Genomic DNA, 26225 nt, shown 5'->3' with positions numbered 1-26225 from the left:
GCCCCCCCGCCCCTGAATAAAACCTAAAACTACTCTAAAGGTGACGGCATGCTGGTTTTTGGCCTTTATGACAGGAAAGTCATAAGGTCTTTGTTCATTTAGCCATGTAAAAAAAAAGAATAAAAACAAAAAATACCATGCTGATTTCACCAACTCTCACAATGTTTATAACATTTTTTATGTTTTGATTGTTCAGTCATGTTTCTTTCACTTGTAAAACAAGAAAAAGAAAAGGCTATTGTCATATTTGAAGATATGTTACAGCATGAAGCTTTGCTTGATTATATTGTTAGTATTTAAGCTCAGTCTAGGAAATTTATATTTTTCTTGTTGGTGTCCACCTGCATGATGATTCTTACTAAATCCCTGGCATGACATTCATTTATCTGTTTATCACGGTTCGGAACCCGTTTCCATCTCACATCTCTAAAGAGCTGCTTGTTCTTGCTGTGAGGAGACAATAACATTGCCCTCTGAGCTGACAGTGAGAGCTGCTGGTTACCTCCCTCCATGCACTGAACTGTAGTGGCAAAAAAATCTATAAATATAATCTCCAGGCAATACAGCACAATTAACCATCTGACAACTGAGCTGTCTGATATCCACTGGCTCTCTGGCTTCCTTCTTCTCTGTAGGGTACCGTATGTTGGTTCATTGTATATACTGACAGTCTGATCCTCTGCAAGCCATATTTAAATGTCATGTCCTGTGGATATGGCATGTTCTGTAATCAGTGTTGTTCATCTACAGGGTAAAGCTGTCGTTTTAAGTGCCCCCCTGGTGTGTAAGGGACAGCTAGGCAGGATGATTCTCAATTTATTAACTGTGCCCCACACTTGGGCCTGCTGTGGTAACTACAGTATCTTTCAAAATGTGGACACACACACTCATTCAAACTTATTGGCTAGGATTGCCCAGTTTTTTTTGATTGATATTGTATATAACTCGGCAACAAATGTGAGAGCACAGTGCATTTTGCAGTGATACATTCACTGCTACGCTAAAAACCAACACAAAACGTACTGGGGCTGCTCTGACTGTATGGACTGATTTTTTCTATGCTATTAAAGAAAAAGTTTTAACCATTTCAAAGGCACCGAATTATTGATGCACCAATAATAATGTTAATTTTTTCCCCTTTATTGTTATTTATTTACTTTTTTAATGTTGAAATGGGACAGCCAGTCACCGATACACTATCTTCCATCTTCAAAGGACAGCATGGAGTGTGCAATTGCCTTACCACTAAAATGAATTATCATTTAACTGCCGCATGTGTTAATGTAGGAAGTAGTTTATGTAGTATTCACACTGCAAGAACTGAAATCTAAGTAAGATTAAATCATCTTAAATTGAGTACACGTGCTTATTTTTTTTTTAAAGGTAAGATAATTCTTAGTTTTTATGCCAGAGAATTCCTCTTGTGAAACAAGTATTTTTACTTGTTTCGGGAAGTCTTGACAAGCCAAATCTTCTTGTTCTGTTGGCAGATAATTTATATTATTTTAAGCAACATTTACCTAATTTTTGTATTTTTTTCCTGTTTTTTGAGGCTGAGTTTTTGCAGTGCACTAAAACAAGAAAAGAGAAAACAGGATGGGCAGGTTTTGGATTTATAGCTGTGCTTACACTCGCTAGAAGTCATAGTGAGACATCAAAACAAACCCTATGTGAAGTACAGATGAAGAGGGCCATCTGGCCAAGGAAAAGGATCAACGCAGGAGACGGAAAAGAAAATTAGAAGGTCATGAGCAACATCCCAGTGGTCCAACTAATGAGATCAGCAAGAGGTCAAATAAACAGCATTTGGACTTCAAATATCCCCAAATGGCAATTAAGCAGTTTTGAGACACTGATTTCACTCTGCTGATACTCTCAGATGTTTTTCTGTAAATATAAATATATAATACTGTTACTGGTACAGTACATATACAGAGAACTTATTGGTTTAAATACATGCCTTTCTGTGAACACAAGACATCTGAATAGCTGAAAAGTAAAATACTGAACATTCAAAATCCTCAAGCATTAAATAAAGTGGATGTGAGTTCCTGATGGGGAGACCCTCCACAGAGAAAATACAGCAACATTAATATAGTATAAAGACAAATGTCCACAACAACACATCGACTTTAAGTGTTTCTTGCACATGTTACTTCTCTCCTTTAAGTGTTTCAAAAGAAACCTGTTATGGCACTGTGGTATGAATCCATTACATTATATAGTCTTTAATATCAGTGCTATATCAGCACCAAAAGGAATATGAATTTAACACTATTAAATATTGCATTTGTTCTGTTAGTTCAGGTAATCTCAGGATAAAATGTAATAACGAATAATTCAATTTTAATTTATTCTTCCCATGAAATTCCATTCGTCCGGAGTATTGAATGAACAATGTCATGTACATATGAGAAAATTAAAGACTATGAAAGGCTTTGAGCTATTATATTTCCTCTTTCCTGACCAGGGAGGTCCTAATTTATAAAAGGAGTAATCTTGTGTGAAAATAATTCATGAACTTTCTAATTTGGAGACAAGTGAGAATGCCAAATGAGTGATTATTTCCTTGCTTGAAGGAACTTTGGCTGAGCAGAAAAATCCAGAGTTTTAAAGGATAACTTTATTTACTCTGCAGAAATCAGAGCAGTCAGGGCTCAAGTGATGAAAGCCACATTGTAACATCAGTAAACAGCTTTTAATCATTTCAGCACACAGAGAGCGTTATGTGTGTGCTGTAAAGTGACTGAAAAATAGACCTGTATTTACAGGAAAGCAGACATATTCATCTTAATTTATGCTTTGTGCATTGCTGTACAAGATAAATGACATTTGTCAACAGATTGATTTTCAGTCTTGAAGAACAAGAATTATCCCATTATTCCAACAAAATTGATATTAAAAGGAACCAACAAAGATTTGATTTTCTTACAATCAGAAAATGCAAATAATAGAAAAATAAAATCTGCTTTAATAGGCAGAACTTATTAAGCCCAGTAATCTTCAGCTATGGAAAAGAATTGCCGATATTGCCGAATGTGACAAATATGTTACAGCAGATCTTTGGCTTTAAATATTCTAATGTTTTCAAGAAATGTGGTTAATTTGACTCCTTTTTTCATGATTTTGGGTTTTTAAGGGTCAGAAGCGAAACATAAAGAGGGTCTCAAAGTGGTTAAAATTGCAAATGTGCACTTTGTCCACAGATGCACCACCACTTTTTTAGGATTTGATTCCATTATCTAAAATTTGCATATCTAGCAAAAGCTATATTTTCCACAATAAAATTAGTTTTATTTGATCATAACTGTGATTATTGCTATGCCCTTGTTGTTAATGTCTAGGTTTTTTTTTTTAGCTTTGGTAGACCACACATCACTTATGAATAAGAGAACAACTAAAGAACAAAATAAATCCAGTGTAAATGTTTAAAAAAAAAAAAAACATGTAAGAAAAAAAACTCCCAAAGTAAAATTGAATGTATTGTCAGCAGCTGCTTCAAAATCTGTTTCACAAGAGTAGTTATAATTTAGCAATAAAAATGGCTTTTTAATGTTAAAGATCTATAAGAGTGATAATTAAAAGGGAAATAGAATGTATGAATTTGTCATTTGTCCAAGCACTGTGGTATGAAAGATGTCCATCATGCACAACAAGCTATATTTGATGGTATGCCTTTAATTTTCACATTATCTGCTGGAATTCTTCAGTGTGAGTCTGCTGCACGCAAGAGGATATAACAGGTGGTTCAGGACAATCAGTCACATCTTATCCATCAGTCAGTGTCCGATATTGATCAGATCTGAATGTGATTCTCAAGGTTCCAAGCTTTAAAAAATTACAGACATGAAAAAAAAAAAAATTAGCAGGACTTTAAAATGCGTTAAACTCCGACTTTATGACAGATGAATTATTTCACTTGAAACTTTACTTATGGGAAAATGTCAAAAGAAAAACTGACAGAAGTGATAAACTTTATGAAATATTCTGGTCTACAACACAGTAGACCAGAAGTAGGATGCACTATGACAATGAGAGACAGCGAAGTATTGACGTCTGAATGCGAAAAGAAAACAGAAAAAGTTATCCTGGTAAATGAGGAGGTGTTGTTTTTCAAAAAGTAATATTAACTAAACTTCACAGGAAACCGTACAAGCAGGCAGTTTGTGGTTTGTTTGTTTTTTTTCAATCCTGAACTCTTGAATGATTTTTCCACACCAACACTGGTACTGTGACTTTACATGTAACCTTTAAACAGAATAAAATTAATTAATGTTAAACAGTAATGTATGTATACAAGGTGCATGGTTTATTTAACTATACCCTAATCTTCCTGCTACATTGCTTTGAAGAACTGAAGCAAATAAAGGTAAACAAGAAGATGAGTAGGGCTGTTTGGGGAAAAAAAGCAGATTTGTGTAATTAAGAATATATGATTAAGGATAGTTTTTACTTTTCGAAACAGATTAGAGTAAAGTGTTACAAACCATGTTCAACTAAATAAGGGATGTGCAGCAGTCCCACTCAGCCACCACAGCTAATCTGTAGCTGCCAGCTTCTTGCGCTTAGGTGTGCAATTATCTATCTTAGCTGCCCCAGACAGGCGAATCAAGGCAGTACCAACATGGGCCATCTGGCCGTGTAAGAGCTCTAGTCACTGGTGCCAGAAACACAAATGTGTTGTCAATCTCTGTTCAAACATGCAATGTAAAACCCTTTGTTCCTACTGCTTTACAGACTGTGTGCATGTCACGGTCACTTGAACACTGTGTCTGTGATTTTGTATGCTTATTCATTTCTGTGGCCAGCCTGGCTTGTTTTATCCCTCTTGGACATCCCACCATTTACAGAATTTCATTTGACTTTTTGAATAAGAGGTAAGTGTTGTTAAATTTTTGCTCTGCGTAGACAAGCCTCCCTCAAAAAAAAAAAAAAAAACAGTTCACAAGCGCAATAAATGCACAGCAGACATTAAGTCTTCTACACATAGTTAGATTAAAATGTGTCTTTACCATCTTATTTAAACCTAAGACCTTCAACTCGCTCTTAGAACGAGCATTCATATTACACTGTCTTACTGCAAATGGCCTGGCTTCTTTGTCAGATGAGCAGGCCCAATACCATTACACAAGAGCCAAAACATCTGGTCGAGTGACTTTGCTAAGTCTACTAAATAATGTCTGTGGAAGTAAACAATATATTCCTACAAGAAAAGACAGAAATATTGATGGGGTGATGAAATTGAAAATCAGATCTTAAGGCATATCCATGGGTCATAGTTAAATTTAGTTGAGACAGACAGCCTATTACAGTTGTTATCAGTGTGAATCAAGGCCAGATGGGGTCTAACCTTGCTTAAAGCCCCGGCGGGCATTCATTTTGGCTCTAATTGGCTGCTTTAAGAAGCTCACTAGGTCAGTTATATTGCTGTGAATATAGATACCTTTGCCTCCTACACCTCGGATCGGTCCAGGTTATTGGTCAGAATAAAAAAAAATCGGATAAGAGAGGCATTCATACACTTTCTTTACTCTAAATGTCAGTAAAACTAATGAGTTCGTATTACTCTGTATACTGAAAATTTGTTTTTAACTGTTAACCAAAAACAAAGCTACTCAGTGACAGTTTTGCAGACCTCATTACAATTTAATGCAATCATATTGGAAGTCTCTGCAATACTCTACTCAGTATTCAATGATATTTTTAATAACTTGCCACTGATCTTGTGTGTAGAAAATTAAATGACCTGCTTGTAAATACTAACTTTTGTGCTTAGCAAGGCATAAATTGTATCTCATCTAGTGAGCTTTCCGAAGACACAGTGGCTCATAAACTAGCTGGAGGCAGAATTGTCAATTGTCAAAACAATCAATCTATCTATCTCTCTATCTATCTATCTCTCTATCTATCTCTCTATCTATCTATCTATCTATCTATCTATGTGTCTGTCTGTTCGTCCATCCATCTATGGATGAGGGCCAACAATGTGGGCAGTGGGCTAACCACTATAAAACCCAGTAGAGGGGTCACATCCCAACCTTTCTGTCTTGCTGTAAATAGAGGTGTGTTGTATGTAAATTAGCAGGAGAGAGCAGTATCATAAGGACCCATCCTTATCAGCTTTAAAGGAAGAGCTTCAGAGTATTAGCTGTGCATTAATGCTGTGCACATATCTTAATTTGTTTCTGGTTGTTTTGAATGTTTTTTAAAATCTAAATTAAGTTCACAGAAGAACAGCCCTCGAACAAATTCCAGGACCTGTTGTTTTTGCTGACACTGCAACTGAGGTGTGAATTATTATTTTCCAATTGATTGAGCTGAAGCCAATTCTTCTACAATGTCAAGCACAACCAAAGCAGCTGTATGTCCACACAAGATCAAGAAAAGGCATTTGAGGGAGCAAATATTTCATGTAAAATGAACATAATGCATTCAGAGTGGCCTTTTCACTTATTCACATGCACTTGATTTGCCCAGCTGCAGCACAAACTCTTTTAATTAGGCTGTTGCCACCAGCCTCAGCAGTATCGATTGCCATTTCTGCAGCGGATGACTGATGGTGGATCTACTTGATTTTAGCCCTCAGACAGGTAATGCATGACGAGGTATTCTGTTAACATGGGGAAATCCATACCAATATTCAATTGCTCACCTTTTTTCATTTGTTCTTCCAATCCATTACCCCTCCCAGCATTCTGTCTCCGAACTTTTTAATCTTTCCCCGTTTTTCATTAGACACTTTATTCCTCCTTAGTTCTTATTTTCCTGCTTTTTCTTTCACCAGCTTTGCTCTTAGTATTCTCACATAATTTCTTCTGTCATACCTTACTTCTCTCGCCAATATCCATTTCTCTTCTACTTCAGCATAGATCCAGTACAACTACTGACAGTTGATGGACTTTACCTCCGACCTACTGGCTTTATGTGGGAGTACAAGTCACTGTGACATTTTCAATGCCCCTCCTTCAATACCAGCAGCCATGTCTTTGCCTTTGTAATGGTACGATAATGAAAGGGAGGAAAATGACCATGTTTCAGATATGTACAAGATGTGCTTGAGCACTGAAATAATTCCAGTTCCCTGGGTGCAGCGAAGGAATGGAAAATAAAGATAATGTTCTGCGAGTAGAAGTATGCAGAACCACATGAGTAAAGGACAGGAAAAAACAGCAAGGTATCATTTCATCTCTACAGGATTCATAAGACCAAGTAATGACATGCTCACAGCAGTGTTGTTGGAAAAAGCATGTTGCTCATGGATCCACAACTTATAATAAATGGAAAATACATCATGTAGTATACATTCATATCTGGACTGCACTATACTACACTGCACTACAACAATACAAATGCATAAAACTTCATGTCCACAAAACCTGTTAATTTGTTATTTATTTGTTATTTTAATCCTTTAACCAGCAGGACTATACTATAATTATTATTAATGCCACAACACAACTATTGTTCTGTTTTTTATATATGTGTGTATATACATATATACACAGTATAATATAATATAATATAATGTAATATAATTCATTAATTTCCTAACCGCTTAATCCATCAGGGTCATGGGGAAGCTGGAGCCTTTCCCAGCAGTCTTTGGGCGAAAGGCAGGGTACACCCAGGACAGCTCGCCAGGCCATTGCAGGGTCACACAACCAGTCACACCCACACTCATCCCTATGGGCAATTTAGAGTACCCAATTAACATGCATGTCTTTGGGTGGTGGGAGGAAGCCGGAGAACCCAGAGAGAACCCACACATACACGGTGAGAACATGCAAACTCCACACAGAAACACCACTGACCAAACCTTGCCCCAGCCAAGGATTGAACCAGTGACCTTGCTGGGATGCCACAGTGCTAACCACCATGCCACCGTGCAGCCCATAATATAATATAATATAATATAATATAATATAATATAATATAATATAATATAATATAATATAATATAATATGAAACTGTATAACGACAATAAATGTGATTTTCATATTATACCACATAAATTAATATGCACACTTATAAAGTTGGTACTGGCAGTACCTTGAACTGCAGCATTATCCATGAACCTTCTCCTAAACCTCTTGACCAGCTTTAACCCTCAGTCCCAGCCACAGTAATTTACATAATTACAGGAGCCTGTCTGACCTGCTGAAAATGGTGTGTCATCACAGTGACAGCCAATGATTTCCATCTAAAACACCATAACAAGTGGAAAGGCAAGAGGAATAATTGTGAATTATGAAAACCCTTATGTCTAATTAGATAGAAGCTATGGTCAAGAACCATGTGTACTCATTTATTAAAACTGAATTACAATAAGCATACTTACAATGAAGAGTGTTGAATAGATGGTTGTTTGTTTTTGTATAAATGTGGGTAACTAAAAAAAAAAAAATAATCTTTAACAGTATTAGTGTTAATACTTCTGAGCTATCAGCATAGACTGTTGGAAAATGTTTTGCTCTCAGTCAATTAACATTAGGTGCTAAAATTTTACCACTGCTTAAAGTCAGGAGATAAAATAAGTATGCTGTGTAAGTCTGATCAGGGTGCAACTGGGACACAAAGTCAGGCCAGAAGTAATACAGTAAATGTATCTGTAATGAATGTGGGACTGTAACATAGGGTAGAAATCCCAATATGGCTGAAAAAACCACTGAGGAATGTCCTGCTCATCCCATGGGCCAGTCTGAGTCTCAGTAAATTCTTCAGTCTTTTCACAAAAAAGAGCATTTTAATTTAATATAATAATTTTTCTTTCAATCTGCTAATTCATAAAATGGACCATCATCTCTATTGTGTTCAAATTCAGTGCTTTAAAGGTGGAGTATGTAAGATTTTCAATATTTTCAAAATAAATTAACTAATAAAATAACTACAATCATAATTAGATAGTTTTTTTGAACATGTAGGTTCCGTCTGTCCTTCTCTTGCTCCATCTTATCACAGCTCATGAACAAGATCATAATGACAAAATGTGCTCTTTTTACTGGTAGGCAAACATTTAAGAAGGGTCTGTTTCAGTAATTAAACTTGTAATTTAATAACACATCAAATATGGGCAGACTGGAACCTACATGTTTTAAAAAAAACTATCTAATTGTGATTGTAGTTATTTTTTTAGTTAATTTACTTTGAAAATGTTGAAAATCTTACATACTCCACCTTTAAAGCCCATATGTTTCATTGTTGGAGCATGATGTACAAACATATCTACTTCTGATGCCAGGGTTATGCTCATAGCAGCCTACACGCAGGTAGTCACTGTAGAAGTAGAGAACAGGACTTTCCACTGAAAGAGCATCTCAGCCTTGTTGAGTTTAAGTCTGTGCTCTTCAGCAATCACCCAGCTGGAGACATCAACGAGCCACACAGCGCTGTGCGCCGAATCTTGAGTGTAAAACTTCACAGAACTGTCAGGCTCGTGTTGATTTGGGTTAAATCTAGCTGTTATCCCAGTGATAAGGCAGGGCGCTGTTAGCAATGACACTCAGTTCCCGAGGTTACTGCTGCTAATGACTCTGGTTCAAAAGGAGCGATGCTTTCATGTCTCCTTTGATTAGCCAGGTTAGCTGTGACTTAGAGCTAGAAAACACTTTGGAAACAGAGTGAAAGTAATGGTGTTGTGACCTGGATTATAATGTCCCTTAGGTTTGCCTGCAGATCCGTCTGCAAAGATTGTTCAAAGTCACAGCAGATTGCTGAAGAGACTTGCAAGCGTGAATCAGCATTTTGTCTTGTGAAGATAATGATCACTCCTATTTTCTCATGCATTTGTCTAGTATTGTTTTTTAATCTTTATCCCCCGTGGGTTGCTTTCTGAATCTTAATAGGCTTTAACCACAAATTATTAAGCCTCTCATCAGGTGTGGGCTACTATCTTGCACAATATCATACTCTGTTGGAAAAATACATTTTATTATATCTGCTAAAATAATGTCCTTTATTGAGAAGGTAATCTTTCAAGGTCACTGCAAGAAGACTTGGGAAAGAGACAGATAAAGGGAATTCCAAGTATACTGTTACTTAGTATAGAAAACTGTCTGCTCACACAATGGCATCACTTTTCTGAAGGTGTGTTTATGTAGTTGTTCAGTGGCTCCATGTAATTAGTGTTTAAGAATAGAAGGAAAGGAATACTAAGGTATTAGTGTTTTGTTTCTCCAAACTACAGAAATGAAGTAAAAATAAGTTTAAAAAGTAAGAACTCACTGTATCAGCAGCATGAATCTGCAAGTGTTTATGTATCCTTCAGATTTTCCTCATTAGTGTTCTCTTCAAGGGCTTCGTGGCTGAGATACTTGTGGAAGAGAAACAATTATCCTTTCTGTTGTAGATTCAAATCTCAAGCAGCGCTGGGAGAGGTTTGTGCCTGTCAGTCTGTCTGCATTCATACTGAGATCAAAAGGTCAACAGTAAACAATGAAAATGCAAAAACATCAACCTTGTGCCATACTGTATTTAAATACATCAAATGAATGAGTATTATGCGGAACTTCGTTTTGGCTTATTTGTTCCGTTTTCTTTTGATAATCTGAGATTTTAAAGCTTTGCCAACTCAAGGTCAATATTGAAAGAAATCGTTATAAAAACTGCTGAAATAGTTGAAATTCAAGGAAAACAAACCATCACATGATCCTTCAAAATTCTGCTCACTCTGTAAATGCAGAAACATGAACTTCATGCATTCGCTCACAAATCTTTGTTCAAGTGGTCATTTCTAATCCCTACCACAGCTTGCTAAGGGAAGGAAGAACATGAGAAGTGCAAAGAAAACCATCCAATCATCCATTCATTCAGAAAACCAAAACTGCAAATAAAAAATTAGAAAAGAGACATTCTGTAACTCTTGGATGAATCTTGGCAAACCCACATGGGATTAAGAACAGAGACGAACTATTTACAAGTTCCGACATAGTTTTAGTCCCATGGGAATAAGGTGAAAATTGCACTCCAAGGCAGCTTACTCTGCCTTATAAAGTTGGTGCAAGACAATGCAAGACATTTTTTTGGACATTGTTATTAATTTAGTCTTAAAGTAAAAAAGCAACTGGAATTTGAATCAAGAGCCCCCCCAAGAACACCTAAGCACCAGCAGTGCTTAAGCCTTACTGGTGCTTGATCATTTCATACACTGTAAATGTAACATACCCATTCATATGCATTATTTGCAGTTCGCTTACCTACTTGTTCCACTAGCTGTGGCTATTAACTTTATTGGGGAACACATGTAGAAAAATGGTCAAGTTTAACTCTACTTTTTGCAGTGTAATATATGAGTGTGGCACCGGCACACTGAACTTGTATTTGATAGGAAGAGAAAATATCAGCAGAAATGACACATTTAAAGTAAAGCTTAATGACCTTACTTAGCAAAATTTAGAGCAAAGCTACTAAAGTGTGAAAAACATGCAGTCTTCCTCTACAAAGAAGTTTAAAGCTCTCCTTCACCTCTTACCTTAGTCACAGAACTCTGCTGTCCAGCAACTGGATACGTGCCATACACCAGAGGTAAGAACTGACTGAACTGGTATTCTTTGCATACCAACTACAACATTTTTACAACTGGTACCTAAATAATAATGATAATGTTTGTGTGTAAAAACCATTTTGTTTATTTCTGCTAAATGAACTGCTTCCAGATTAATGCAGGGAAAACCTAAGATCTGGTGATGGATTTCCACAGTCTGCCATATTTTCCCCACTCCAGCAGACATCTGGGGAACGGTAACTGACACAGTGGACTCTTTATAAATACCTGCATGTTCATCAAAACAATAGACTGGACTAGAATGATAAGATCAACACTCTATGAAAATAATCAGTTGGCTTCATCCACAGAGGAAACTAAGGCCTTTTTCTTACTCTTGTAGAGTTGCTGAAATCTCTGGCTCCTCTGGGTATGCTTAGCTTCTCTCAAGAACGCCTGGTTTATTTATGTAAGCAAATGTCCAGATATGCTTGCTGCAGAACTTCTCAAGCAATATGCAGATTCTGTGATGGCGTGACTGCACTGCCAATAAGCAGCCTACAGCTCTTTGCGACCACTCCCAGCAAGAGTGTGCGAGCCAATATGAAGTCAGATCTTGAGTGCAGCGGGATGGTTCTCGAAACCAGAAGTTGTATCAAACATCGGAGCGAGAGTTTACCAGGTTATCCTGTCCGTGTGCTAGGGAGAAGGACCAGAGCTTTGCAACTGCACAGTCAATTTTTATTGTAATCTCATTGTAAGAATAAACCTTTGAATTTTACATGATCATTCTCCTTATTATTTCCAATAAACAAACATGTAAATCCTGACACAGGATTCAACAGGCAGCAGCATCTCAGCTGCAAACAGGAAAAGACTCGGCAAACTGATGAGGAAAGCCGGCTCTGTGCTAGAGTATTCCTTGGATGCAGTGGGGGTAGTGAGCTAAAGTAGAGTGATGGCCAAGCTATTATCTCTAATGAACAATGCTCTCCACCTTATGCATGCAACAGTGACATCATTGAACAGCTCCTACAGCAACACACTCCATCCATGTTGTCTGAAGGAGAGAGAAGAAGGAGGAGGAGAAGGAGAGACAGCACAGGTCATTCCTTCCTGTGGCTGTCAGCCTGAACAATCTGCTCAGTTCCCAGAAGTCCATGCTGTACCATCATGTTTTACCAGTCTGTATTAAATCTGTCTGCAGCTGCAGGTCTGTGTGTTCACTAGAGGAATAATAATTATTATTATGCATTATTTATATTATTATTAATATTACATGATGTACACAGAAGTTATAAGAACACAATACCTTAATACTAATATTACTAAGTATACTTGTGTACACTGTTGTTATTACTATAATGCGTACACACCCAGATGTATTTTGTTCTCTTTTTAAAGTTTGTCCTCGTCAGTTTTAAATTGTTGCTGTAACAACTGCAATTTTCTCAAGGTCAGACAAATAAATTACTAATTTATTCTTATTTTTTTTTCAATCCTTTATCTATTTATTTAATTTTAGGAAATTTGTATTGACATTTAAAGCCTATTTGAGCTAGGGCTTTAAGGGGCAAGGGGCCCCATGCAGTTGCTTAGTTGTGTCTTTGGTCGGCTCTGGCAGAAATCCTGTTTATCCGTTACTTTGCAGCACCGATATTTTCACTAGAGTTGATGTAAGTCACTTTAGACAATGTTTGTGATTCCTTCTGATGAACTTGGGTGGATTTCAGAAGGATTTCATTTTGCCAGAAGTTGTTATTCTACTCGAACCAGAGGTGCACAAAATCAGTCCACTTACAAAAAACAGTTTTACTAAACATTAACACTGGCACCTAGCACAGTGTTGCTTCATAATGAAGACTGCTCCAACATCAGAAAAACTTACTTTTTTTTTTTTTTGAAAAACACTATGAAATGTGGCACCAATTTTAAAACAAATCCCTCCATCAGTTGTCCAAAACCAAAATCTGCATAAACACTTATTGAAAGGTATCCTTATTAAACAGGCATGTGTTAAGATACTTAATTAAATAAATCTATGAGAAAGAAAGTCAAGTGGCGACATGAAATCTACAGTATTTTGTAGCTGAAAATTTAAGAAAATCAGTCATTTCTATTAATTGAATCAAAATTCATTGTAAGAAATTTTTAGAAAGTCCAGTTAAATCCATTTCACTGTCATCCAATTACAGTGAAGTAGCAATAAGACTAATTACTAATTAGAATGACTAATTTTATAGAAAACTGTACCACATAAAAAGACAAATACAGTAATCTCTCCAGTGTTCTCTGGCTCTTCCCCAGGGTCTCGTATCTGGGATCTTATGTTTTTGATCACTATCCAACTGTCATGAACATCATGTTGGAACAATGATGGACAAGTAATTCAAAGGCTGTGTCTCATCTCCCTGTTCACAATACATTAGTACAATGCCCTCATCATCACTGACACAGCACCAATCCGTCTGTCCTTCTCTTGCTCCATCTTACCACAGCTCATGAACAAGATCATAAGATACTTAATCGCTTCCATCTCAGTTCACCCTTTTTCGGTTTAGAACCGATGCCTCAGATGTCGAGGAGCTAATTTTCTTCCTGGCCACTTCACTGTGTAAACTGAGCCAGCGCATGGTGAAGGTCATGGCCTGAAGAGGCCAACATAACCATACCATATGCAGAAAGCCTGAAATCCTGAGGCTCTTATACAAAGAATTCTCATCTCTTTAACTCACTGACTGCAAGTCATTGTTTTAGCAGAGATCCCCATACTGCCAGCATTTTGGAGCCTTTTGGCACATTTTTCAGGATTCACAGTCTATTTAGTTCCAGGACTACAGAGAAAGCAAAACATGTCTTATAATGTCTTTGGCTTTGAATGTTTGGATTAGAAAAGACATCACAAAAAACATTTTTGGCCAATGAGTTAATAGCATGAAAACCACAAATAGGATTGGTATCAATAGATTAATGGAGTCTATCAATTAGTGAGCTTGGTGTTAAATCAAAACACAGCTCTTGCTTTGGTTCTACAGAATACAGGGATCATGTGTCCTGTATATGCCTCCTTTCCAACATCATGGAGTCCACTTAGTTAGGGAGGCGGACTTATATGATATCCAGTTAGAAAAAGTATATAAATGTAAAAATAAATCATTGAACACAAGTTTTAATAAATACATTTTACCAAACATTGAGAGTGAATTCTAATATGTTTATAAAAAAAAAGAATGACGTCTTTTGGTAGAATAAGCGTCTACGCTAGTTTCATGAACTAGCATAAAAAATGTTGAGTCGAGGGTCTTCATGGTGATAATAGAATTTATTTTATTCACTGATACAAATTCTTACTATTATGTACATTTAAGGTTGTGAAGTTTTACTCGGGCAGCAGGACTGTCAGGGGCAGTAGTTGCAGGTGATTGCAAAGTTCAACTTAAATAGCTGCATTAAGCCAAATAATGGGAACTATAGGGTTTGTTTGGAGGGTTTGGGACTAGTGATTGGGTTGGTAGATAGGATTGTTTTATGTGATATACCTGTGTAAGCGTGCAAGAAAAAATATTGGATATATGTCTTTTGACATGATTTGGAGTGAGTTAAATGTTTTTGTATGTGACAGCTTGTTTTTACTTTGTTTTATTGTTGATATTTAGTTTTTATTTTTGTCAAGTAAAGCACTTTGAGCTGCTCTTTGTATAAAAAGTGCCATATAAACAAAATGTTTCATTGAACTATACTTTTTATTGGCAATACATCTAAAGAAAAGTAAACACGTTTGTTTTCTTTTAAATTATTTCCCACAAAATAAGAAAATTTTAGTCTATTGCAGCAGTAACCCTAAATGCTACATCATTCTTTGAATCTACAATGCCTGAATAACTAAAGACAAAAACGTGTGTTGTAAAGCAGCGAATGTCAGAGTGAGTCCGCGGAAATAAGGAGAAAACTAATGCATTGCTTTAGGCATGCGAGATTGAAGCGAGCCATCAGACAGCACATTATGCCACTGCAGGTATGCTGGTGAAATGAAAAACATATCTATTAGAGCACAACCCTTTTCTTTTCTTGTAAAACAATGTGCCATTTTGTATTAAAAAATAGTTATGTTTACTTGAGCCTCATGTTTCTGATAAAGGACTGTTGAACATATGTATAGTGTAGGATCTGCATTGCTTAATCAGGCTGTGGGTTATAAAGGCTTCCCCAAACCATTCTGTAGTCTCCCTTGGAGACAATGGAGCCTAATAAATGGCCTCTGAGCTATGTGTGCCATTGCTGTAATGACTCTAAGCATTGTGGGTTCCTTCTAATAGCAAAGCCAATCAAGTCAAAATGAGCTGCAGGTCAGGAGGTGTTTGCTGTATTTTCCCAATGGGAAACACCACAGAACTTAATAAATGGCTTGTTAGCCAGAAGAAGATTCAAATGAAAAGGACCAAAATGCAGAAAAGTAAGCCCATCACTATAGCAATGCTGCAACCAATAGGAAGTCTGCTGCCGGCATTTCTACTGAGAGTCGCTAATAAATGAGCTGCTAAAGAAACAGTCCACAGGATCCAGTATTATCTAGGTCTGCTGTAATATGGTAGTTTTAATTTACTGTACAACTAACTTTGTTTGCAGAGTAGCTGATGTCGAGCACCAAAGATGAGCATTTAAATAAAGTCACTGCATTCAAATTTGTTTTCATAAATGAAATTCAATTATCATGAAGTTCATTTCAGTCAGTTAATATCAACTAAATTACAAAGGCAAAAAACAAGAGAAGCCTTAAAAAGAACACATAAGTCTTACGCTCGCTGGTGAATCAGGTTAAGGTTTAGGTCCCCCTCAGTGACATAACATTTGACAAACCCACTTGCTGCTCCATCTCGCTTATTCCACAAGAATGGAACCAAAGGCTGCCAGAGAGTGCTCCTCTGCACATCTGCCTCACCAGGTGTGACTTCAAATGCTGTCTAACACTAAGCCTCTGAGGAAATATCACAGCTAATTAATGAGTCCTGTAAGTTTAAACACCTCACATGCTATTTGGCGCTTACCGAAATAAAGGCATCTTAACCATTGGAGAGGATGTGGAAGCACAAGGAGGATACAATTAATCACAGCCTAAGACAGCTAATGTAAGGATGATATATTACTGTGCATTTCAGGCCACAGGCTATGCGACATGCGCATTGGTAATTATAACCTTTTACATAGTTTGACTTGGAGCTCTTCATGAAGACTCAGCTAGAGGCACAGAAATCATAGCTAATACAAAAGGGTTTACAAAAAATAATATAAAGAAATAAATCAAAATAACAGTTTTAAAATTTGATTTTGTTTTACTATAATCTAGCCTGCTTCCCCTCCATATTCAACACAACTAATCAATGTATTACCAGATTGATTGAGTTGTAACTGCACCCTCTTTTTTTGAGTAACTCCATCCACTGGAAATTTAAAAAAAAAAAAAAAAAAGGCTAAGAGGGGTGGTGAAGATTGAAGATATACAATTTATGCAGTGATATGGTCAGTGCAGCAGGAATATACAAATAGAGAATGAAACGGCTTTCAAAAGGCACCTTTTGTTGTTTCTTCTCCAACTCTTCATATTTACTTAAAAGGTGCTTGATAACTGGATAGGATAGCTCACTTGCTGTTTGATAGGCAGCCTTCAAAGAAACACAGGTCTGAAAATGACAACCTATCAAATTACATTTACAATATAGGCCTAGTAAATGCATGTTACCCTCTGAAAATTAGTAATGGGAGCAACAAAATCCCACTTAATGTCAGCGAACACATAACACATTAGAAATCAGAGGACAATGAATTGATGCACTGTACTGTGAGCATTCTGGAAAAACAAGTTTCCTCATATCTCAGACGTTTGGTACATGATCACCCAGAAAGTTTGTTGTGTTTAGAAAAATAGGAGTGGGATAAAGATGACCAGCTGACCAGAATCCAACTAAACCTTCACAGTGTTGGAAGAACTCTCCATACAAGGTGAATATTGCCAACATACATAGCCTATATGGTGTATTTCAGTCTATCTGCAACCACTGTCATTAAAATCTGTACTTAATCTGAAATGATAGGATGAAATTTACACAACACACAAGGTCAATGATGAATGACCCTGACTGAGTCAGTGAGACGAGGCTCAAATGGTCTCCTTCCATCATTTCTTTTTCATTCCCTCATACAAAAATCTCCCTTTTTTTCTTTTCAAAACAATAAAGTCACATTATATTGTTTGCAGCTCCAACAATCTATCTTTGGATGCATTACCCTTTATAAAAAGCGAATGGGTCTTGATTTTCCTTTTCCAGGAATAATGATGAATAAACTTAAATGATGTGTGTGGGTTTTCAAAGAATTCTGATCCATTTTGATTATTCTGATAAAAATATCAGTGGAATCAGGCAACATTTCATGTTTTTCACACTACTTGAATGTCTTTGACAGTATAAGTATACTATGATTTAAATGTTTTTTTTTTCCCCTTTCTTTTAATCTCCTCTTGATAAATGGTTATCCAGTTGTTCCCATTACAGCTGACAGGTATCAAGTCAATGATAACTCCCTCAAGGCAGACTTTATTTTCTACAGGAATGAAGTGGGGACGCATGCTGCAGAGCTGCTCCCCTTTTCCAGAACTTATCGTTGACATTTCTAATTCATGTACCTTGCTCCAGCCTCCCTGAGGACATCTTTCTTTCTCTCTTTTTATTGATATTTATTGTGTGATGCTGTCTGGGTGCGAGGACTGTGACAGCTCACTCTCTAAAGCAGCACTTGGATTGTTTGCTGCTGTGCGCAGAGCAATAATGTATTTGTCACCCACTGCCAAATGCCATACACTCTGCAGTTCATCTTTTTGTGTTCCATTTTCTGTACAACAAAGCAAAAATAAGTGCAACTTCCCAATGACAGGTATGGAAAAACATAGGAACTTGAAATCTGTAAGAGCACGAGCAATTAAATCAACATTTTGCTTTGTATTTTTACAAATTGATGTGCAAATAAGGATAATAAACTCTCAGAAGAACATGAGATTAGAGTGCAAAGTGGGTGCAATACTCCTATTCAATGAAGAATAATCTAGTTTTCACATCAGCTTCATTTTCATTGTGGCTGTTTTAGTCGGGTCCTGTGGGTGACAATAACATTGTTGTGCTTTGTACATACAGTGAATGTTTAGATGTTTCCTTCATAGGACTACAAATCCTGTAGTAATACTTGAAACTGGGATTTTTTTTTTCTGCATGTGTCAGCATTTCTTCTCAAATTATTTAGAAAGAGGAGCTATAACTTATAACTGATGTGTTCTTGTTGGCAGGAGAAATCATTAGAGAAACACAATCTCCTGATAATGAGACAAACAACTAAGCATGCAATGTTTCAAAGCAAGCAAAATGTAATGCTTCAGTCATTCGCAAACTTGACTGGAGAGTCACAAAATCGAACCCAAAGACAGTAAGCAGAATAGTTTTGGTTTACATTACAAAATTCTGTGCGTAACAAAATAACAAAAATCCTTAAATTGTGCTATATTTTTCTTCTTCTTCTCCCTCTTCCAGATTTAGTTTAAATGGAGGGTCATCTTATACTTCCACTGTGGTTGGGATTAGTTAACATAGATGCATATGTTTACATGCTACAAAGTAAAGCTATATGGTTATCGCTTACATATGAGCAAAGATCTTGCATGGTTGCTGCCAAAAAAAAAAAAAATTCCGCTTAAAGATACTTTAATATCTCACAATCTGCAGCAATCGACTGTGATATTAATATGTTTTGGTCCACCAGTCAAACATACTTATTCCATGTTTTTTTTTTTTTTTTAAAGCAACTGGACTGCAAAAAGAGACCCACAACAATTTCCATTGATTTCAGATAAAACAGTCCAATGGCGCTGTGTGTGCCACTCAGCACACTCAACTCAGTTATCTGAGTACTGTCAGCTCCAACATTTCTTATGGATTATGATCAAAATTTGATTTGACCATTTTAAAATTTCTACTGAATTCTCTCAACTATTTTTTTTTTTTAAACGAACAACCAGATGTTTCTTTTGGTTTTAATGACATTCGTCTTGCTTTTCTTTTTTCCCAGGCACACGTGCCGGTAGCTCTGTTTACAATCCCACTGATGTCAGCGATGGTAAAAAATGTTCTGCAATTTTGTATATTTGTGTCTTTTTTAAACTTGCTCGGTGGAGCATAAGCTCCAGATGACTTTCATCTGGCTTTAAGATAACAGCTCTTGATTGTCATCCTAGGATTTTACCATACATATTAAGGAAAGGTGGTCTTAATATTGCTGAAACTGTCAGATTCATTCACTTTGGGTGGATGTGTGCACATTTCACAGTCTGCTTTAATTAATGTGGCTGAGAGCAGATTTCTACTCTACTTAATCAATTAAATCTTGGGTAGATTGAGCAGGAGTCTATTTATAGTGCAGAAGCGGCTATTCTTTGTGTGGTACGGTGCATTGGTCTGTAACAATAGTTGAAAAGAGATCATTTGCTGGAGCAGAATGACTGGAACTTCTTCTGCGATGGCTGGAAATGGTAGTTGTAACAATAATATCATAGCAGTGGGGATTCGGGCATTTGAATGGAGATCATGGGTGAGCTTCATTAGAATGAGGTCAACAAAATGCCTGTCTTTTTCAATCCTGTCTCTTTGGGGTATGGACCTAATCACTGAATATATTAAATACGATTGGCTGAATTTTATGTGCATGCATCTAACCCCTTATTCCTGACTGAACCCATTTAATTGGGTGGATGAAAGGAAGAGTTTTCCACAGTATCCTAACAGTTAATTCTATTAAATCTGGTTTGTTACTGACAAACAGCATGAAAACATCACATGTTGGACACGCCCGTTATTTTGTATTGAAAAGCTTTTATTTATTTGGATGTTTTAATGGATTAACTGGGGAGTTTGACATTTTACTTATGGTTCTTTGTCAGTCCACTTGCGGAATTTTTTAACAAATCTTAACACAGAAAAACTGCAACACTTGCTCACTTTTATTGAATTTCTGTTAAACATTTCAACAACTCTCAAGGCACATTTTTTCTTCTCAAACTAAAAGTCTGTGTCCAAGTATTTCTAACTGTAGGTGGCCTTGGGATTTCATCAGACATCTTACAGACAGAACATTGTGTGGAAAGTGCTTATTTATAGTTTGTAATATATTTGTTGGTTAGCCTGTTTTGGTGAATAGATTTGACTACCATTCACATTTAATACCACTGATGCAGTCTGCTATTGCTCTCGAAAAACACGGTGTAGACAACATATGCAAACAGTTTCAACAATGTGAATGCAGACAATCAGGTCTGATCATATTTTGATCATATTTCTGATAAACTAATGTAAATTAAGTAAAAAAAAAAAAAAATCCAAAAGAGTTTTGGTGAATTAAATTACGTTTTGCTTCAGTTTGATTGTGTTAGTTAATCTGAAAAATTGTGTCAAGTTTGTCCAATTGGCGAATACTTTGACACAGTTTGAAATTTTGCTAAGTGTACTCAAAGGTGCTTTACAGGCAATTAGTTCACTGTGAAAGTTTTCTCAGTGAGTCATTCTTTAGTAGGGAAGTCTGTATTCCATCCATCCATTTTTGTATTTGTTCATTCCAGTACAGAATCAAAGACAGCTGGGTCTCTGGCCTGGAGATAAATCATAAATCATAAATATTGATGAGAAAGGCGTAACCACGTTGTAAAACGATCGCCAGCCAGCTGTTAATTTGGTTGGGAATGACCAATGGCTACATGAACCCGTCCATGACACAATTTTCACATGAAAAGTAAAATCTTGAAACAAAAGCAGAGACAAGTTTTGAGAGAGAACAAAAAAGTTTTGAGAGAAAAGAAATTTCATTTAAAGTAAAAGTTTTCACTTGGGCAGAAAAAAAATTATTTGAGAGTGAAAATGAGCTTTTTTTTTTGTTTTTCGTTTTTTTTTTTTTTTTTTTTTTTTTTACAACATATATTTGTTAAATGTCAAATTATTTTTTCATATATTCTATGACAGCATATCTTTATCTCATCTTTTTTTAAAAAAATTTTTTCCAATCAAATATACTTTTTTTTTTTTTTTTTTTGCTATTGGTGTAAAAAGAATTACTATCGAATTTTTTTTTGCCTTTCCAACCTATTTTCCTCTCAGATTGCATATTTTTTTCTTGCATTGAATTAAAAACACAAAACTAGTTCCATAAAGCAGATTTTCCGAGCAAATGCTTAATTCTCGAGACTACTACGTAAGTTCACTCACACAGTTAGATAAAGGCAACTTGTTAACATAAGTTACCTCTACTTTTTCAGAGATATTCTAACTTAACAACGTACGTAGTTTCACTTCAAAGACATGAGCAGACCTGAAATCTTTCCTAACTCTGTTGAATGTAGGATTTTACTTTGAGTTACCGTCTTGATTTAGGTTTGCAGAACACCCTATGTTGAGTTTATCCAAATAAGTTTTGCAGCTGGTTGAATTGGGGAAGTGGAAGCTAAATACAAGATGCACATGTAGCTGATTAAGCGCAATAAAGATTTACGGTAATTGAAAATTATTTAAATGTTATGTAGAAATTGCATTAAATGTGCTGAACAATTCAGAAATAGAAGGTGGTGAAATATCCAATAGCTTTTCCTTGTTTAACATTGAAAGAAAAAAAGACATCCAGTGTCTCTTGAATAGAACAAGTCCAGTGTCAAAAAGCATCATTGCTTTTAAAACTTTAACACACTTTGATTTAAATCAGCACGTGCAGCAAGCTTTGATGCTGGGAATATAATTTGTAAGGATTTGAATTGACATTAATTTTACATTTCATGTCACTGTATCACAGGTTCTGGGAAAAACTTGAGTAATAGGCTTTATGCATGAAAAAGTATCTAATTTATCTGCTTGCACCTGTCTGCCCAGAGCTGCTGACCCCCATTTAATGCTTGGGGAGTTGAGTGTCTCTTAATCTCAACAGCATTCACCCAGCCAACCTAACACAGACCCCTCCATGCTTTTCACACAGCCACACTCAGCTTTCAGGTTTCACACACAGGTATTTTCAGACACTTTAAATTTGGAATCAAATTTATTTGAAAGCTTACGCAGACACATGTATTCGTACATGACCTTTTGGGACAATTAGTGCTGTCAGTTGCAGTCTGTATGGTTTATGATCTTGCTCCCCCCACTTTCTTAACTTTTCATAACCAGTCAAATTCTGGATTGTGGGAAAGCTGGAACCTATCCTGGCAATCACTGGGTGAGAGGAAGGGTACAAACCGGGCAGGTTGCCAGTCCATTGCAGCATTTATGTACTCATCCTTTGATAATATTTACGAATACAGCAGAGCAGCAACAACGTAGGACAGGACCATTCAGCGTAGATGAAACTGAAACAGCTGGTAGCTACTCTCTATTGCACAGTCATTTTAGGTCTGTGCAGCACATTAACTACACAAAGCTGATTGGAAAGTTTCCTGTTTTTTTATCTTTGAAGGGGCTAAGTCTAAATCAAAGCCACTGAGACATCTTGGCCCGAGAATGTTTTGACGCTCCGCGTTACCGTGATTGATTTTACTCTGATCCCTTATTTTCTGGTTCATCCATCTTTAATTCCATTTCCAAGATTCTTGTGCCAGTTAGACGTCGTGCCCTGCGGTCAAAAACCATTTGCCTTCTGGGCCAAAACATCTACCCAACTAGTGACGTGTTCCTCCTATATGCGTCACCTGCCCAGGTAACAATACATCGCCCCCTAACAGCACCAATTAGAACACAGTTAAAAATCGGCTCCTACAATCTTGTTTTTGTTTGTTTGTTTGTTTCAGACTTGTTTTAAAATGGGGCAGTACTGTAAATTTCACTTCTTATCAAACTATACAAAAAACTGCATGGTGATGAAGAGCTGCCTTTGCTGGAGTGTTTTCTTAATTTATTAAAAATATGGCTGAGATGAAAATGAAATAAGCTTTCAGACACTCTTTATCCTGACATTTACGATTGAGTTCAAGTACATCCCGCTTTAATCAATGGTCCTTGAGATACTTCAATAACCTGCATGGAGTCTGCATGAACCTGATTGAATATTGTGCCTAATTAAGAGTGCACTCACGTGTCAATTGATATGTTATGTGTGGTAGTGTGGAAACCAAGTTAAGTTTCCACACTACCACACTGCAGAGTTCTGGCTGTTTAGTCACACTGAGCAGTCAGGGATGAAAGTCTTTTGGTCCAACCGGTAGCCAGAATGGTCGTGGAGAATAACATCCTATGTAGAGAGCAGAAGGTGTACAGAGGGACCCCCACTGGAGGAAGATAAACTCAATATTGTTGTGAATATGAATTCTAAAACATGTAAACCCTTCTGTGGGTAACTTTGGACGCTTGTCCTTTCCAACACACATACAAATATCTAGAAAGTACAAATACAAAAAAATATGAATGTGCAGAAGTTATAAAAATGCACAAACATTTCTTTTTTGTATGCTATTTTAATTTTATTTTGCAAATTTTGTGTACAAAAAGACTCATATCCTGACAAATCATTATATGTGCAAGAATTTCCTCATACAATCAGACAAAACTGTGTTTTAAGGGAGTTCCAAAGAGACGCAAAATGAATTACCTTTCATGGCACGCAAGAGACTTAGGCCTGCTTAAATCCTCTGGACCTATGACTCAGGTTTCCACCGGTACTTAGGTGCACCACGTACGCACAAAACTGAAGCTCCAGGAAATGTGTAAAGAAACTTAAAACCCCTTTTTGCCCTTGTAAACTGATCTATCTGTAAGCACAGTTTTGCATGTGCATATCAGATGACTCATCAAAACATATCTGAGGATATCTATGAGCTCTGCTTGGTTTATATTCTCTGAACATTTCACAGATGTATTCTGGTCCTAAACCCTTCAGGGATTTTTAAACAATCTGCAAGGGTTTCAAAATCTCTCCTCTGACTGGAAGTCATTGTAAAGATTTTAAAACTGGTATGACGTGTTCAGATCTCTTAGTCCTAGTTAAAGCTCTTGCAGCAACATTCTAGATGAGTTCCAGATGTTTAATGCTCTTTTCAGGAAGTCCTGTGAAAGGACCGTTACAGTAATCCAGTCTACCACTGATGACTGCATGGATGAGTTTCTCCTGGTCTTTCTGGGAGACTAAACTTTTAATTCTGTCAATGTTTCTGAGTTGGTAGAAAGCTGTCTTAGTGATAGCTTTTATGTGGCTGCTGAAAGTCAGATCTGAGTCTTTTAAAACTCCAAGGTTGCAGACTGAATTGGTAGTTTTGAGAGCTCGAGTCTCCAGGTGTGTACCAATACTGACCCTCTTCTCTTTGCTTCCAAACCGACAATCTCAATTTTTTCTTCATTTGATTGAAGAAAATTCCCTCTCATCCAGATGTTTAGTTGCTCCAAACACTGGGACAGCAAATTCATTAGACTACAGGCGTCTGGTGTCAAAAACACATAAAGCTGCATGTCATCTGCATAACTGTGATAATTGATGTTAAAATTCTGTAGTATTTGACCCACTGGGAGCATATACAGGTTGAACAGAAGTCCACGGACTTATCCTTGAGGTACTCCACAAGTCACAGCCACTCATTCAGATTCATAGCTGTCGATTGTAACCAAATAAATCTGGCCCTCTGGATAAGACATGAACCAGTTAATGACCACTCCAGAAAGTGGAGTTTCCCAGCCTGTGCAACAGAATTCTGTGATTTACAGTATCAAACGCAGCACTGAGATCCAGCAGAACCAGAACTGACCAGAATCAGTATTCAACCTAATGCCATTTAAGGATATAAAAGAGAGGTTAAAAACAGGTCTGTAGTTGTTCATTACAGAGCCTTCTAGAGTCCTTTTCTTTAGGAGTGACTAAATGGCAGCTATCTTTAGAGACTTGGGAAAAATACCTGATGGCAGTGAACTGTTGACAATAAGCAGAAGATGGCTTTTAAGAAGTCAGATGGTATCATGTCCAGAGAGCATGTTGTGGATTTTATATGATAAACTAATTACTGTAGGAATTTCAAATCAATTAGTGGAGTAAAAGATAAACAAAAATCCAATTGCCTCATTAACAAAAAATAACTAGATCAATTACAATATGTTTTAAGTTATGTTTTATTTACTGTGTTTTGTCAAATGTCAAACACGACTAGTTTATAGATAGCACAATTACGTAGATTGGAGTAAAAATACTACATTAAATGTAACTTGAAAAACCATCCAACTCTGCAGGTTAAATGGAAAATATATAAAAGCTTCCACAATACAAATCTGACATGATTTATTTTTCAAAACAGGCCTTCTTGTTATATGATTCTGTATTTGTTTTCTAGCTTCATAGCACTCTTAATTACCTTCCTTTAATTAATAAGCATTCTTAATTAATTCAAGGAGTTGTATCATAAATAGTCACAGCCTTTCAGCATAGCTCACAGGGTGTGATGTCAAAGTGCAAAACTAACACTGGATTTATCTTTCAATAATACATGTACAGTGCGAGTCATACACATGCCCCTAAAGGCAAGCATGCATGGACCGTGTTAAGAGATGGTGATTTTGCAGCAAGTTGATGAAGCCTGAAAGATTCTGGTCCCACAGGGCATTTTCATTAACACATTAAGTATTACAACATGGTGCAATAATAATGTCTCACACATTGTGCTGCCCCTTTTCCTTTTCTTCTAGCAAAAAGGCTTCAACTTAG

The sequence above is a fragment of the Telmatherina bonti genome, assembly GCF_933228915.1.
Source record: "Telmatherina bonti genome assembly, chromosome: 10".
NCBI classification, from domain to species: Eukaryota; Metazoa; Chordata; class Actinopteri; order Atheriniformes; family Telmatherinidae; genus Telmatherina; species Telmatherina bonti.
Note: the sequence above shows the minus strand (reverse complement) of the source record.